General features: G+C 42.8%; 1 protein-coding gene and 4 non-coding genes across 5 annotated transcripts in view; 4 read left to right on the forward strand and 1 right to left on the reverse strand.

Moving 5' to 3' along the window:
• Positions 1 to 15832, reverse strand: part of LOC139368881 (NUAK family SNF1-like kinase 1) — a 49426-nt gene that overhangs the window by 8911 nt on the left and 24683 nt on the right. The gene's annotated exons all lie outside the window — the stretch shown is intronic.
• trnag-gcc (transfer RNA glycine (anticodon GCC)) lies at positions 11581 to 11651 on the forward strand. The gene has a single exon. It is a non-coding gene; the product is annotated as a tRNA-Gly (tRNA).
• trnag-gcc (transfer RNA glycine (anticodon GCC)) lies at positions 12042 to 12112 on the forward strand. Its single transcript has one exon. It is a non-coding gene; the product is annotated as a tRNA-Gly (tRNA).
• Positions 12364 to 12434, forward strand: trnag-gcc (transfer RNA glycine (anticodon GCC)). The gene has a single exon. It is a non-coding gene; the product is annotated as a tRNA-Gly (tRNA).
• trnag-gcc (transfer RNA glycine (anticodon GCC)) lies at positions 13135 to 13205 on the forward strand. Its single transcript has one exon. It is a non-coding gene; the product is annotated as a tRNA-Gly (tRNA).

Below are 15832 nucleotides of genomic sequence, written 5' to 3' on the forward strand. Positions count from 1 at the left end.
TGATCGCCCTCGCAGTGGCAGACCACATGTAGCAACACCTGCACAGAATCGGTACATCCGAACATCACATCTGCGGGACAGGTACAGGATGGCAAACAACAACTGCCCGAGTTACACCAGGGACGCACAATCCCTCCATCTGTGCTCAGACTGTCCGCAATAGGCTGAGAGAGGCTGGACTGAGGGCTTGTAGGCCTGTTGTAAAGGCAGGTCCTCACCAGACATAACTGGCAACAACGTCGCCTATGGGCACAAACCCACCGTCGCTGTACCAGACAGGACTGGCAAAAAGTGCTCTTCACTGATGAGTCACAGTTTTGTCTCCCCAGGGGTGATGGTCGGATTCGCGTTTATCGTTGAAGGAATGAGCGTTACACCGAGGCATGCACTCTGGAGCGGGATCGATTTGGAGGTGGAGGGTCCGTCATGGTCTGGGGCGGTGTGTCACAGCATCATTGGACTGCAGGCAATCTCAACGCTGTGCGTTACAGGAAAGACATCCTCATCCCTCATGTGGTATCCTTCCTGCAGGCTCATCCTGACATGACCCTCCAGCATGACAATGCCACCAGCCATACTGCTCGTTCTGTGCGTTATTTCCTGCAAAACAGGAATGTCAGTGTTCTGCCATGGCCAGTGAAGAGCCCGGATCTCAATACCATTGAGCAGGTCTGGGTGAGGGCTAGGGCACGTTCCCACCAGAAATGTCCGGGGACTTGCAGGTGCCTTGGTGGAAGAGTGGGGTAACATCTCATAGCAAGAATTGGCAAATCTGGTGCAGTCCATGAGGAGGAGATGCACTGCAGTACTTAATGCAGTGGGTGGCCACACCAGATACTGACTGTTACTTTTGATTTTGACCCTTATTCCATTTCCATTTCTGTTAGTCACATGCCTGTGGAACTTGTTCAGTTTATGTCTCAGTTGTTGAATCTTATGTTCATACAAAGATTTACACATGTTAAGTTTGTTGAAAGTAAATGATGTTGACAGTGAGAGGACGTATATTTTTTTGCTGAGTTTATTTGGAAACATCCATAACAATGAGCTAATGAGGCGAGATTTCGCATGGCATAGAAAATGTGCTCACTCGTCAGGACACTTGTTTATAGGAGCTAGCCAACAACAAAGCTAACACAATCACTTCAAACTGAGGTAGGAAAGACTGCAAACTAGCTGTTGTTGGTGTTCATAATACTGGAGAGTGAGACCAAATCATGGACGCTGGACAGAGTGGATTTCAGTTGTAACAAAAAGGCAGTTTATTGAGTCAAAGATATCTTGTCCGGCAGTAAAGCGTGCACGGACCTAGTCATATGACTCAGTAAGGAGTCAGCTGAAAAGCCCCCTAGACAGAGGTTGCAGCAGATTTTATGCATGGAATAATGTAGGTGGAGTCTTGTCGTCTCGTCTTCTGAATGGTCCTGAAGAGTTGGAGGCGGACCTGCTCTAGCCAGGGCAGGTGCCCCATTGGTGCACAGCAGAGTCCTCTGCTCTTGGCACCCGACCAGTAGAGAGGGGAGTGAAGTGTGAGTGTTTGTGCGATGAAATGTCTGTGTGTCAAGGAGTCGTGAGATAGGGGGAACTGAAGCTGGCAGTTACTGTCTGGGGCTAGGCTGTTTCCTGTTTTGACAGGGGTACGTGCAATGACTTGAGTCAGGCGGATTAGTTTGGCGCTCTATAACTGTTTGTGCGGTTAGTATCCTTGTGACAATGGGGAACCATGTTTTGTGCAACAGCGGTCTTGTGTCTTAGTCATGGGGTGTGTTGTGCAAGCTTTAATCCTATGGTCACAAGCAGGCTCTAAAGCAGGCTCTTTGAATTGACATGTTCCTATATATCCTAAAAAATGATGCCAGCTGATTCATGATTTCGACTGGCTGAGAAACACTGCCTGCCTGCTTCGTCCCAACCGCCGCACGTTCATTACAATGGCACAGCTGGAGATCGAATTTGAATATTTCAACAATGTTGCAAACGTCGGAGACAGACAGCAAGTTTTATACAAATCTCCGATGTTGAAAACAAAATGTTAGTCCAAAAGAGATGTGAGACAATGTCTAGGTGCTTTCAGTAGTGGAGATCAAGTTCATAACTTGACGAGACAGTGGATTGCGCAGTCAGATGAGACAGAGTAAATAGACATTAACATCCTAGATTTAGCAGGTGGTAGGTAACTTGTGGAAAAGACGCCAGCTGGAATGCGGTTTTAACCAATTAGCATTCAGAATTAGACCCACCCCTTGGATCTAACTGGAGGTTAACTAACCTCCAGACGAGCTTCAATGAAACCAACTGCTCCAACTGCTCTTAAATGCAAGTAAAATTAAATGCATGCTCTTCAACCGATCGCTGCCTGCACCTGCCCGCCCGTCCAGCATCACTACTCGGTTCTGACTCAGAATATGTAGACAACTACAAATACAGTTGAAGTTGGAAGTTTACATACACCTTAGCCAGATACATTTAAACTCAGTTTTTCACAATTCCTGACATTTACTCCTAGTAAAAATTCACTGTTTTAGGTCAGTTAGGATCAACACTTCATTTCAATAATGTGAAATGTTAGAATAATAGTAGAGAGAAGATTTATTTCAGCTTTTATTAATTTCATCACATTCCCAGCGAGTCAGAAGTTAAAATACACAAAATTAGTATTTGGTAGCATTGCATTTAAACTGTTTAACTTGGGTCAAACGTTTCTGGTAGCCTTCCAGAAGCTTCCCAGAATAAGTTGTGTGAATTGTGGCCCATTCCTCCTGAAGGAGCTGGTGTAACTGAGTTAAGTTTGTAGGCCTCCTTGCTCACACATGCCTGATTGAGGTCAGGGCTTTGTGATGGCCACTCAAATACCTTGACTTTGTTGTCCTTAAACCATTTTGCCACAACTTTGGAAGTATGCTTGGGGTCATTGTCCATTTGGAAGACCCATTTGAGACCAAGCTTTAACTTCCTGACTGATGTCTTGAGATGTTGCTTCAGTATATCCACATAATTTTCCTTGCCAATGATGCCATCTATTTTGTGAAGTGCACCAGTCCCTCCTGCAGGAAAGCACCCCCACAACATGATGCTGCCACCCCCGTGCTTTACGGTTGAGATGGTGTTCTTGGGCTTGCAAGCCTCCCCCTTTTTCCTTGCAACATAACGATGGTCATTATGGCCAAACAGTCCTATTTTTCTTTCATCAGACCAGATTACATTTCTCAAAAAAGTACAATTTCTTTTCCCATGTGCAGTTGTGAACTGTAGTTTGGCTTTTTTTATGGCGGTTTTGGAGCAGTGGCTTCTTCCTTGCTGAGTGGCCTTTCAGGTTAAGTCGATATAGGACTCGTTTTACTGTGGATATTGATACTTTTGTCCCTTTTTCCTCCAGCATCTTCACAAGGTCCTTTGCTGTTGTTCTGGGATTGATTTGCACTTTTCGCACCAAAATACATTAATCTCTAGGAGACAGAACGCGTCTCCTTCCTGTGCGGTATGGCGGCTGCGTGGTCCCATGCTATTTATACTTGCATACTATTGTTTGTACAGATGAACGTGGTACCTTCAGACATTTGGAAATTGCTCCCAAGGATGAACCAGACTTGTGGAGGTCTAGAAATGTTTTTCTGAGGTCCAACCTAAGTGTATATAAACTTCTGACTTCAACTGTACCTAGGTGTCTGGTTAGACTGTAAACTTTCCTTCCATACTCACATTAAGCATCTCCAATCCAAAATTAAATCTAGAATCGGCCTATTCGCAACAAAGCATCCTTCACTCATTCTGCCAAACATACCCTCGTAAAACTGACTATCCTACTGATCCTCAACAAATTGGATGCAGTCTATCACAGTGCCATCCGTTTTGTCACCAAAGCCCTATATACAGTACTACCCACTACTGCGACCTGTATGCTCTCGTTGGCTGGCCCTCGCTTCATACTCGTCGCCAAACCCACTGGCTCCAGGTCATATACAAGTCTTTGCTAGGTAAAGCCCTGCCTTTCCTTCCAGTTCTCTGCTGCCAACGACTGGAACGAACTGCAAAAATCACTGAAGCTGGAGACTCATTATCTCCCTCACTAACTTTAAGCACCAGCTCACAGATCACTGCACCTGTACATAGCCCATCTGTAAATAGCCCATCAAACTACCTTATCCTCATACTGTATTTATTTATTTATCTTGCTCCTTTGCACCCCAGTATCTCTACTTGCACATTCACTCCAGTGTTTAATTGCTATATTGTAATTACTTTGCCACCATGGCCTATTTATTGCCTTCCCTTATCTTACCTAATTTGCACACAATGTATATAGACTTTGTTTCTACTGTATTATTGACTGTATGTTTGTTTACTCCATGTGTAACTCTGTGTTGTTGTTTGTGTCAAACTGCTTGGCTTTATCTTGGCCAGGTCACAGTTGTAAATGAGAACTTGTTCTCAACTAGCCTACCTGGTTAAATAAAGGTTAAATAAAACATTTTATAAAAAAATTAGGCACTAAGGCCCGAGGGGGTGTGGTAAATGGCCAATATCCCAGGGCTATGGGCTGTTCTTATCCACAACGCAACGCGGAGTGCCTGAACACAGCCCTTAGCCGTGGTTTATTGGCCACACATCACAAACCCCCGAGGTGGCTTACTGCTATTGTAAACTGGTTACCAACGTAATTAGTCCGGCAGTACAAATACATTTTTATCATACTGATATAACATGGCTGTCAGCCGTGTTCGAACCACCCAGTTGATAATTGTGATTATAAACCTTGTGGAACGAGCCCTGAATGAGAGTTTGAAAGTTTATGGCATTTTAATTTATTTTTTAGCTGAGGTGGTGGTGATTTGAAGGAGCTGAGGTGGTGGTGATAGAAGGAGCTGAGGTGGTGGTGATAGAAGGAGCTGAGGTGGTGGTGATGGAAGGAGCTGAGGTGGTGGTGATGGAAGGAGCTGAGGTGGTGGTGATGGAAGGAGCTGAGGTGGTGGTGATGGAAGGAGCTGAGGTGGTGGTGATGGAAGGAGCTGAGGTGGTGGTGATGGAAGGAGCTGAGGTGGTGGTGGTGATGGAAGGAGCTGAGGTGGTGGTGGCAGTTGGAAGAGCTGAGGTGGTGGTTGAAGAAGCTGAGGTGTTGGTGGTGGTTGGAGGAGCTGAGGTGGTGGTGGTGGTTGAAGGAGCTGAGGTGGTGGTTGAAGGGGCTGTGGTGGTGGTTGAAGAAGCTGAGGTGGTGGTGGTTGAAGGAGCTGAGGTGGTGGTGGTTGAAGGAGATGAGGTGGTGGTGGTTGACTAAGCTGAGGTGGTGGTGGTTGACTAAGCTGAGGTGGTGGTGGTTGACTAAGCTGAGGTGGTGGTGGTTGACTAAGCTGAGGTGGTGGTTGAAGGAGCTGAGGTGGTGGTGGTGGTTGAAGGAGCTGATGTGGTGGTGGTGGTTGAAGAACTGAGGTGGTGGTGGTTGAAGGAGCTGAGATGGTGGTTGAAAGAGCTGAGATGGTGGTGGTGGTTGAAGGAGCTGAGATGGTGGTGGTGGTGGTTGAAGGAGCTGAGGTGGTGGCTTGAAAGGTGATGGTGGTTGAAGGAGCTGAGGTGGTGGTGGTGGTTGAAGGAGCTGAGGTGGTGGTGGTTGAAGGAGCTGAGGTGGTGGTGGTTGAAGGAGCTGAGGTGGTGGTGGTTGAAGGAGCTGAGGTGGTGGTGGTTGAAGGAGCTGAGGTGGTGGTGGTGGTTGAAGGAGCTGAGGTGGTGGTGGTGGTTGAAGGAGCTGAGGTGGTGGTGGTTGAAGGAGCTGAGGTGGTGGTGGTTGACTAAGCTGAGGTGGTGGTGGTTGACTAAGCTGAGGTGGTGGTGGTTGACTAAGCTGAGGTGGTGGTGGTGGTTGAAGGAGCTGAGGTGGTGGTGGTGGTTGAAGGAGCTGAGGTGGTGGTGGTGGTTGAAGGAGCTGATGTGGTGGTGGTCAAATCAAATCAAATCAAATTTTATTTGTCACATACACATGGTTAGCAGATGTTAATGCGAGTGTAGCGAAATGCTTGTGCTTCTAGTTCCGACAATGCAGTAATAACAAGTAATCTAACTAACAATTCCAAAACTACTGTCTTGTACACAGTGTAAGGGGATAAAGAATATGTACATAAGGATATATGAATGAGTGATGGTACGTGGCAAGCATAGGCAAGATACAGTAGATGGTATCGGGTACAGTATGTACAAATGAGATGAGTATGTAAACAAAGTGGCATAGTATAGTATAAAGTGGCTAGTGATACATGTATTACATAAGGATACCATCGATGATATAGAGTACAGTATATACGTATGCATATGAGATGAATAATGTAGGGTAAGTAACATTTATATAAGGTAGCATTGTTTAAAGTGGCTAGTGATATATTTACATCATTTCCCATCAATTCCCATTATTAAAGTGGCTGGAGTTGAGTCAGTGTCAGTGTGTTGGCAGCAGCCACTCAGTGTTAGTGGTGGCTGTTTAACAGTCTGATGGCCTTGAGATAGAAGCTGTTTTTCAGTCTCTCGGTCCCAGCTTTGATGCACCTGTACTGACCTCGCCTTCTGGATGATAGCGGGGTGAACAGGCAGTGGCTCGGGTGGTTGATGTCCTTGATGATCTTTATGGCCTTCCTGTGACATCGGGTGGTGTAGGTGTCCTGGAGGGCAGGTAGTTTGCCCCCGGTGATGCGTTGTGCAGACCTCACTACCCTCTGGAGAGCCTTACGGTTGAGGGCGGTGCAGTTGCCATACCAGGCGGTGATACAGCCCGCCAGGATGCTCTCGATTGTGCATCTGTAGAAGTTTGTGAGTGCTTTTGGTGACAAGCCGAATTTCTTCAGCCTCCTGAGGTTGAAGAGGCGCTGCTGCGCCTTCTTCACGATGCTGTCTGTGTGAGTGGACCAATTCAGTTTGTCTGTGATGTGTATGCCGAGGAACTTAAAACTTGCTACCCTCTCCACTACTGTTCCATCGATGTGGATAGGGGGGTGTTCCCTCTGCTGTTTCCTGAAGTGGTGGTTGAAGAACTGAGGTGGTGGTGGTTGAAGGAGCTGAGATGGTGGTTGAAAGAGCTGAGATGGTGGTGGTGGTTGAAGGAGCTGAGATGGTGGTGGTGGTGGTTGAAGGAGCTGAGGTGGTGGCTTGAAAGGTGATGGTGGTTGAAGGAGCTGAGGTGGTGGTGGTGGTTGAAGGAGCTGAGGTGGTGATAGGCCAACCAAAATGTTTTTCATGATTGACTTTGCTAGATAAAGGCGCAGACTTGACACAGGACAAGTAAAATTAAACAATCTCAGTCTTTGCCACGCATGCCATTCAAAAAAGTATACAATGTAACAACTTGCCATCTTGTTAAGGTTCCCGTTGTTGGATGTCCTTTATGTCTTGCAGGAACTCTGCAACAGCTGACCATCTCTTCATCAATCAAATGACCGCTTGCCCACCGAAGGCTCAGCAACATGGTCTCTAGCCTAAAAAATAGACAGCAGACCCGATTGGTCCAGTGCATTTTCTTTTTGTGTAGCTAAAAACCCTTTAAGTGTTTACTTGTCTAATCTGTGCCAACGCTCAGCGCCTCTGACCTATGATGACAATCGATCATTGACAGGTGATGCAGTTTTAACTACAAACTAGCTAAAATAAGGGTTCTTCTTCTTACAGACATCAATATAGCTACTGTAGCTAGCTGGTTAACGTTTTTCTAGATTCTATAACTAGCTATATAATGGACAATTAACGTTAGCTAGCTATCTTGATTTCCATTTAATGTCAATGCCTGGCAGGCAGATCTAGCTAGCTAACGTTTTATATTATCTAGCTACTGTAGCTAGCTAATATTAATTTAAGGTTACCTGGCTATTAATGGCTGAAGTCCATCTCTTCTGTCCGTGACCAGCAGTCTGGTGCAATCACAGATGGTAGATTTGCAATTTTTGACTAAGTGTTAACTAGCTAGCTAATTTTACCTCAAAAGAACAGAAAGTTGAGCGAACGTGAAGACATACATGAGAGAATGTGCCGTTGGAGAATTAGACGGAGTCCTAATGACCTTTATGCAAATTAAGATGACTAGTGACTAAATATATTACTCATTGCATATGTATAGGTGAATCGCTGATTCCCAGGTTACAGCTAGCATAAACAGACTGATTCCCAATTCAGAAACAGCCTAATGTATAAACACCATGACCCCTGCAGTCTCCTTGGTATTTAAACATGCATCTGATTTCCTCAGGGAGTGTGTGATTTCGATTCTGATGCAGTGATAAAAAGCCCAGCCCTTATTATGCACTTTCGGCACCCCTGAACTATACGTTTAAGGTACTTGCCCAACACCCCTTACTTTCTCATTAGTGGAACCTACAAGTCACCCCACTTGTATCAACCAATCACAGTTTGCCAATCCCTGTGCACCTCACTGAATCCCGCACCTGTCTTCAGAGTGAGATCGTGGTCAGAAGAGAATGGGCTTGTTGGACTCTTTCTAATCAATCTGTTTGTGACCTGTGCTTAAAACCTGTTAGTGATCCCTTCGCGCGACAATCTTTTTAGCGAGATCGATTTGACAACATCCAGTGAAATTGCAGCGCGCCAAATTCAAACTACAGAAATATCAATATTCAAGATTCACAAAAATATATGTGTAATACATCAAAATAAAGCTTAATTTCTTGTTAATCCAGCCGCAGTGTCAGATTTCAAAAAGACTTTATGGCAAAAGCAAATCATGTGATTATCTGAGGACAGCACCCCACCATACAAATGCATAACAATCATTTTCATTCAGGCAGGTGGCAACACAAAAGTCAGAAATAACGATATAATTCATGCCTTACCTTTGAAGATCTTCTTCTGTTGGCACTCCAAAATGTCCCAGAAACATCACAAATGGTCCTTTTGTTCGACAATATCCTTCTTTATATCCCCAAAATGTCCATTTATTTGGCGCGTTTGATTCAGAAATACACCGGTTCCAATTCGCCCAACATGACTACAAAGTATCTAATAAGTTACCTGTAAACTTGGTCCAAACATTTCCAACAATGTTCCTAATCCAACCTCATGTATCCTAAAATGTAAATAATCGATACAATTTAAGACGGGATAAACTGTTTTCCAATACCGGAAAAAAACACAGTGAACATGGAGTGACACTTACAAAGAAAAGCCATAATTCTTCATTTCTCAAAAGAAAAACATCAACCAATTTCTAAAGACTGTTGACATCTAGCCATAGGAACTGCAACCAGGTTCCTATTAAATAGGGCTTCCCATAGAAAATCATTGGGAAATACTATGACCTCAATATTTATTTCCCCTGGATGGTTTGTCCTCTGGGTTTCGCCTGCCAAATCAGTTTGGTTATACGCACAGACATTTTTTTAACCGTTTTAGAAACTTTAGAGTGTTTCCTATCTAAATCTACCAATTATATGCATATCCTAGCTTCTGGGCCTGAGTAACAGGCAGTTTTACATTGGGCACGCTTTTCATCCGGACGTGAAAATACTGTCCCCATCCCTAAGAAGTTGAAGTAAGTGTTAATACTGTCTGACATGTCTTTGCGTATTTAGTTGGGTGTTGCTTCGACAGTCGAGATATTTACCATGTTTGTTATGTTTATAGAGTCATTCCTTTTCCATGTGCGTCATGCTATTTCTAGCCAGCTAGCCTAGGTGCTAGCAAGTTATGTTAGCTCATAATGCTGTGTACCACATGCCTTGTTTAAGATAGTAAATTCATATTATTCTATTTGTTTGTTTTTCATATTGTTAGGTTGTCATATTTTATTATATTGTCTGGTAAGTTAATAGCTGTGTTTATGGACATTTAAAGTAATTTTAGGTAGCCCCTGAACTGTTAGCTTGTAGCTAATTTAGCCTGTGCCTTTCCTCGTGGTGCAGTTACTATTCCACGATGGCGTTGGTCACATGCAGTTGCACATGCGCAGACCCTAGTTACGTTGCAGTCTCTTTCAGTTGCTTGTCAGTCTACTACTATGTCATTAGATAGACACCTTTCTGTGTTTGCAAAATTGCCGCACGAGGGCGGAAAAATATAATTTAAAAAAGCCTCTAAAAGTTCTAATTTACAACTGCGATCTGGCCAAGATAAAGCAAAGCAGTGTGACACAAACAACAACACAGAGTTACACATGGAATTAACAAGAGTACAGTCAATAACACACTAGAAAAAAAAGAAAGTCTATATACAGTGTGTGCAAATGGCGTGGGGAGGTAAGGCAATAAATAGGCCATAGTAGAAAGTAATTACAATTTAGCAAATTAACACTGGAGTGATATCTGTAAGGTAAGGGACAATAAAGTACATCTAATCTTATAGCCCAATTTGTAGCCTATGTTTTTACACTTAGCTATTATCCTGCCACTGTAGCAGTATTGTAATTGCTATTAGTAGGTCATCATTGTAAATAAGAATTTGTTCTTAACTGTCTTGCCTAGTTAAATAAAGGTAAAATAAAAATGTGAGGAAAGGAGCATTCTACAGCATAGGAACAAAATGTGCAGTGCATATTCTGCTGTCCTATTGCGCATGCAACTGTTTGCAGTAACGTCTTTGTTGTAATATCCAAAACGGAAGTGGCAATTTCACCTATTAATGATTCCAGCTTCAACCATTAGAGGAGAATATGCTAAACTGGCCTTGAATCAGTGTCTAAGGGAAACTTCCTCCCTTGTCTATCTCATGCATACCATACAGAATGGCATTTTCCGCATTGGTCTGAATAATACCCACTGTGGTGAGGAAGTATGGAAGCTACTGAGAGAAAAGTACGTAGTCTGTTTTCTTTAACTCTTAGCCAGTGTGTGTGACTTTTATTAAAACCCTCTGCTTTCCCAGATTTGCAGATTCCGTGTATTCCCTCGCGCCGTGCAACCATATAAGGGGAGTACCGGCCATAAAAGGAATGGAATGACTTCAGGGCTGGGTTATAGGAACTGACACCATGTCTTTAGGCTGGTTCTTAGCGCATGCCTTCACAATGCAGCACATTTCACAGCTTTGGCTTTCAGTCAACACAGAGTTATTTTATTGTGCTTTCCAGCTTGCCAGCTAAAACTAACAATGACAACTCTGGTGCAGCATACAAAGAACATGGTCCTTGTCAAATCAATGATCAATAAGTATTTGTCTCAAACATTAATCTGTAGTGATTGGCACCGATATGGAAAGTCCATTTCAGCTGCATTTTTTCATTTGATATTGATATAATATATGAATATAAGAAACACTTTACTGCATGCTATAGGTTTATCCCAGTTGCAATAAAAATAGAAAAAACATGCCAACTGTGTTCAGTTCAGTTTTTTGTCAACTTTCATATCTCTGTGAAGTCCAGTCAACTGGTTACCCATTAGGCCAGGTGTGAATGTTCTTGGACTCTAAAACCTACCCAAACAGTTTGAATACAATGGGAAGCCCATCTGCTGTTTATATCCAATCAGCAGGCAATTAACTATGCTATGATGAGAGCAGATGACAATGTCTGTGAGAGGGTTTTGCGCATGGAACAGTCATGTATGCTTGTTTACGTAATTAATATTCAAACTCAAAAGTCTAGAAAATTACATCACTAAGGCATTGGTGGTTCAGTGGTAGAATTCTCGCCTGCCACGCGGGAGGCCCGGGTTCGATTCCCGGCCAATGCAGGGATATTTTTTGAAGTGTTGTTGAATATTCTCATAGAAGTAATAAGTACATGTATTTATTTACACATTTTTAAATAGCAGCTACATGTTACATGCTTCCTTATAAATGATCATATGGATTACATTTGAAACTCAAGTTAATTATGGCCATAGCTCTGGAATCATTCTTTTAAGATCCCTCCGGTATCTCAAATAAGTTTATTTTCAAATCCATGTCGTAAACAGGCTGATGTCCACAATCAGACATAATTCATACTACCTTTCAAAACAACTCCTTTACATTTTTCACAAACGCCTTCATTCCCATCTGTTCTACCCCCAATTTGACCCGTCATCCCTTTTGTGTTTCCTGTTATATGAGTACTGGGAACGAAATATTTCTCCATCAAAGCATTGGTGGTTCAGTGGTAGAATTCTCGCCTGCCACGCGGGAGGCCCGGGTTCGATTCCCGGCCAATGCAGAGATATTTTTTGAAGTGTTGTTGGATATATTAAATCCCTCTGGTATATCTCAAATAAGTTTATTTTCAAACCCATGTCGTAAACAGGCTGATGTCCACAATAAGGCATAAATCATACCACCTTTCAAAACAACAACTTTACATTCTTCACATGCCTTCATTCCCATCTGCTCCATCCTCCAACTTGACCCGTCATCCCCTTTGTGCTTTCTATTATATGAGTTTTGGGATCGAAATATTGCTCTATCAAAGCATTGGTGGTTCAGTGGTAGAATTCTCGCCTGCCACGCGGGAGGCCCGGGTTCGATTCCCGGCCAATGCATGCATATCTTTTTCAAAAGTATTTTAGGATCTACTTACAGAAATAAGTGATTAAAATTTCAGTCCAACCGTGTTCCAATATATAAATAACTACCATGTATTTGCTTACATACAACACATGGCCAAATGTATGTGGACACCTGCTCATCGAACATCTCATAATCATAGGCATTAATATGGAGTTGGTCCCCCTTTGCTGATTTGAATTCAGATTGTTTACTAGTCACATGTACACAGTTGCAGCTGTGATTGGAGGGTAGAGTGAAAATCTTAGCCTTCATCATGCAGCTATTGTGTGTAGACTGATGAGGGGAAAAAACTGGTTAATCCTTTTTAGAATGAGGCTGTAACGTAAACAAATGTAGGAAAAGTTAAGCATTGTAGGATTTACTCCGAAATAAGTACTTTAAATTTCACCTGATTAACTTTTCTTTTGGATTGCATTTGTCAACAAGTGAATTATTGCTAAACCTCTAGAATCATTATTTTAGATCAGTCTGGAATCTCAAATAATTTTATTTGCACATCCTCGTTGCAAACAGGCTGTAAGTACTATGTAATAACACTAATTACATTTTACTGCCTCTCATTTAATGGTCCTTCGATCTGGATTGCTAAATACAAAATCAACATATTTCAACTTCTGGTTCACTTCATCCGATCTGTTATATTACTCCCGGGGAGGGGTTTGCTCCACTAAAGCATTGGTGGTTCAGTGGTAGAATTCTCGCCTGCCACGCGGGAGGCCCGGGTTCGATTCCCGGCCAATGCAAGGTTCATTTTTTTGGGGGGAGGGGTCTATCATATTGGGGTCTACCCACATAAGTACATTTTGTCCCAATATATAAATAAGTACCATGTATTTGTTTACATACACTACATGTTCAAAAGTATGTGGACACCTAAAATCTAATTCCATTATCAGGGTTGCAGGTGTAATTGAAGGGTACAGTGAAAATCTTAGGCTTCGAGCTTCAACATGCAGGGCTAGTGAAATAAAATAATGAAAATTGTAATAAATACAATATAGAAGTAGCACTATATACAGTGATTAATTAATAAAATGTCCCTTGGTGTGGAGGCAGAGCAAAGACTAGAAGTCAAACGATTATTGGAGGACCAAAAAAAGCCGATACCGATTAAATCGGCCGAGATATATATATATTTGTAATAATCACAATTGCAACAATACTGAATGAATAATGAACATTTTTATTTGAACTTAATATAATACATCAATAAAATCTATTTAGTCTCAAATAAATAATAAAACATGTTCAATTTGGTTTAAATAATGCAAAAAACACAGTGTTGGAGAAGAAAGTAAAAGTGCAATATGTGCCATGTAAAAAAGCTAACGTTTAAGTTCCTTGCTCAGATCAGGAGAACATATGAAAGCTGGTGGTTCCTTTTATTAACACGATTCTTTAATATTCCCAGTTAAGAAGTTTTAGGTTGTAGTTATTATAGGACTATTTCTCTCTATACCGTTTGTATTTCATAGACCTTTGACTAGTGCCAGCCTAATCTCGGGAGTTGGTAAATCATAAACAGCGCTGTGCTTCAAGCATTGCGAAAAGCTGCTGGCAAACGGAGGAATGTACGGTTTGAATGAATGCTTACGATCCTGCTGCTGCCTACCACCGCTCAGTCAGACTGCTCTATCAAATATCAAATCATAGACTTAATTATAACATAATAACACACAGGCTTACGAGCCGCAGGTCATTAATATGGTCAAATCCAGAAACGATCATCTCGAAAACAAAACGTTTATTCTTTCAGTGAAATACGGAACCGTTACGTATTTTATCAAACGGGTGGCAACCCTAAGTCTAAATATTGCTGTTCATTGCACAACCTTCAATGTTATGCTATAATTATGTACAATTCTGGCAAATTAATTACAGTTTTTGTTAGGAAGAAAGAAATGGTCTTCACACAGTTCGCAATGAGCCAGGCAAACCAAACTGCGGCATATACTCCGACTCTGCTTAGAGATGAACGCAAGAGAAGTGACACAATTTCAGGCACCGCATTGATTATATGCAATGCAGGACTAGCTAGTTAAACTAGTAATATCATCAACCATGTGTAGTTTACTAGTGATTATGTTAGGATTGATTTGTTTTTTATAAGATAAGTTTAATGCTAGCTAGCAACTTACCATGGCTCCTCGCTGCCTGCACTCGCGTAACAGGTGGTCAGCCTGCCATGCAGTCCCCTCATGGATTGCAATATAATCGGTGTCCAAAAATGCCTTTTACCAATTGTTATGAAAACTTGAAAAATCGGCCCGAATTAATCGGCCATTCCGATTAATTGGTCGACCTCTAGTAAAGACTGTTGAGGGGGTGGGGGGAGGGGGGGGGGGGATGATCAGAGGGAGCAGAAAAATTACCATTGAGGGGGTGGGGGGAATGACCACAGGGGGAGCAGCAGAATGACCATTGAGTGAAATAAAAACAAAAAAGTAATAATATACATATTAACAACTGCAACAGGGAGGAATGTCGTTGGGGTGGGGGCAGAGTAAAAACTGTTAGGGGGTGGAATGTCCATGGGGGAGTAGCAGGTAAGGTCAGTGAGAGTTAAAGGTGTGTGGGAATGTCCATGGGGGAGTAGCAGAGGGGAGGTGGGGTAGGTAGCTGAATAGTGTTGGCTATTCAGCAGCCTGATGATCTGAAGGTTGAAAATATTTGCCAGTCTTTCAGTTTTTCCATGATGCTCCTGTGCTGCCCGCGTCTGAGTGACTGAACCTGGGAGAACAGGGCATGGCTTGGGTGGCTGGTGTCCCTGGTGATTTTCCTGGCCTTCCTGCGACACCTGACGTTGTAGGTGTCCTGTAGGGCAGGCAGTGTGCACCCAATGGTGCATTCGGTTGCCCGTGTCACGTCTGAACTATCTTGTTTGAATCCGGTGACTGAGGTGGCGTATTCATTGTGAATTCTGATTGGTCAGACCAACGCTATACAGACCTGATCACCGGAATTTCCCTCAAGTCTTTATTTGTAGGCGGGAAGAAGCAAGATGGAGTCATGGTCAGATTTTCAGAAAGGAGGACGGGATATCCGTGTTTATACCCGTGTTGAAAAGGCGTGTAGTAGTGGTCAAGAGTAGAATTTATGCAAGTTGGACAGTTGATGTGTTGGTAATAATTTGGGAGCACGGTTCTCAAATTACTTTTGTTAAAGTCCTTGCAGCAATGAACGCTGCCTCAGGGAATTCAGTCTCCAGTTTGTTCAGGGTCCAATGAAGATCTTTGAGAGCTTTTTTGGTGTCAGCTTGGGGCGGGATGTACACAGCCATGGCGATAATCCCAGTAAACTCTCCCGGAAGGTAAAAGTCGGAGGAGCATAAAGTTCCTTGTATGTTTACCCCTTTGCACCATGAGTTAAT

Source organism: Oncorhynchus clarkii, chromosome 16, assembly GCF_045791955.1.
Source record: "Oncorhynchus clarkii lewisi isolate Uvic-CL-2024 chromosome 16, UVic_Ocla_1.0, whole genome shotgun sequence".
Classification (NCBI taxonomy): domain Eukaryota; kingdom Metazoa; phylum Chordata; class Actinopteri; order Salmoniformes; family Salmonidae; genus Oncorhynchus; species Oncorhynchus clarkii.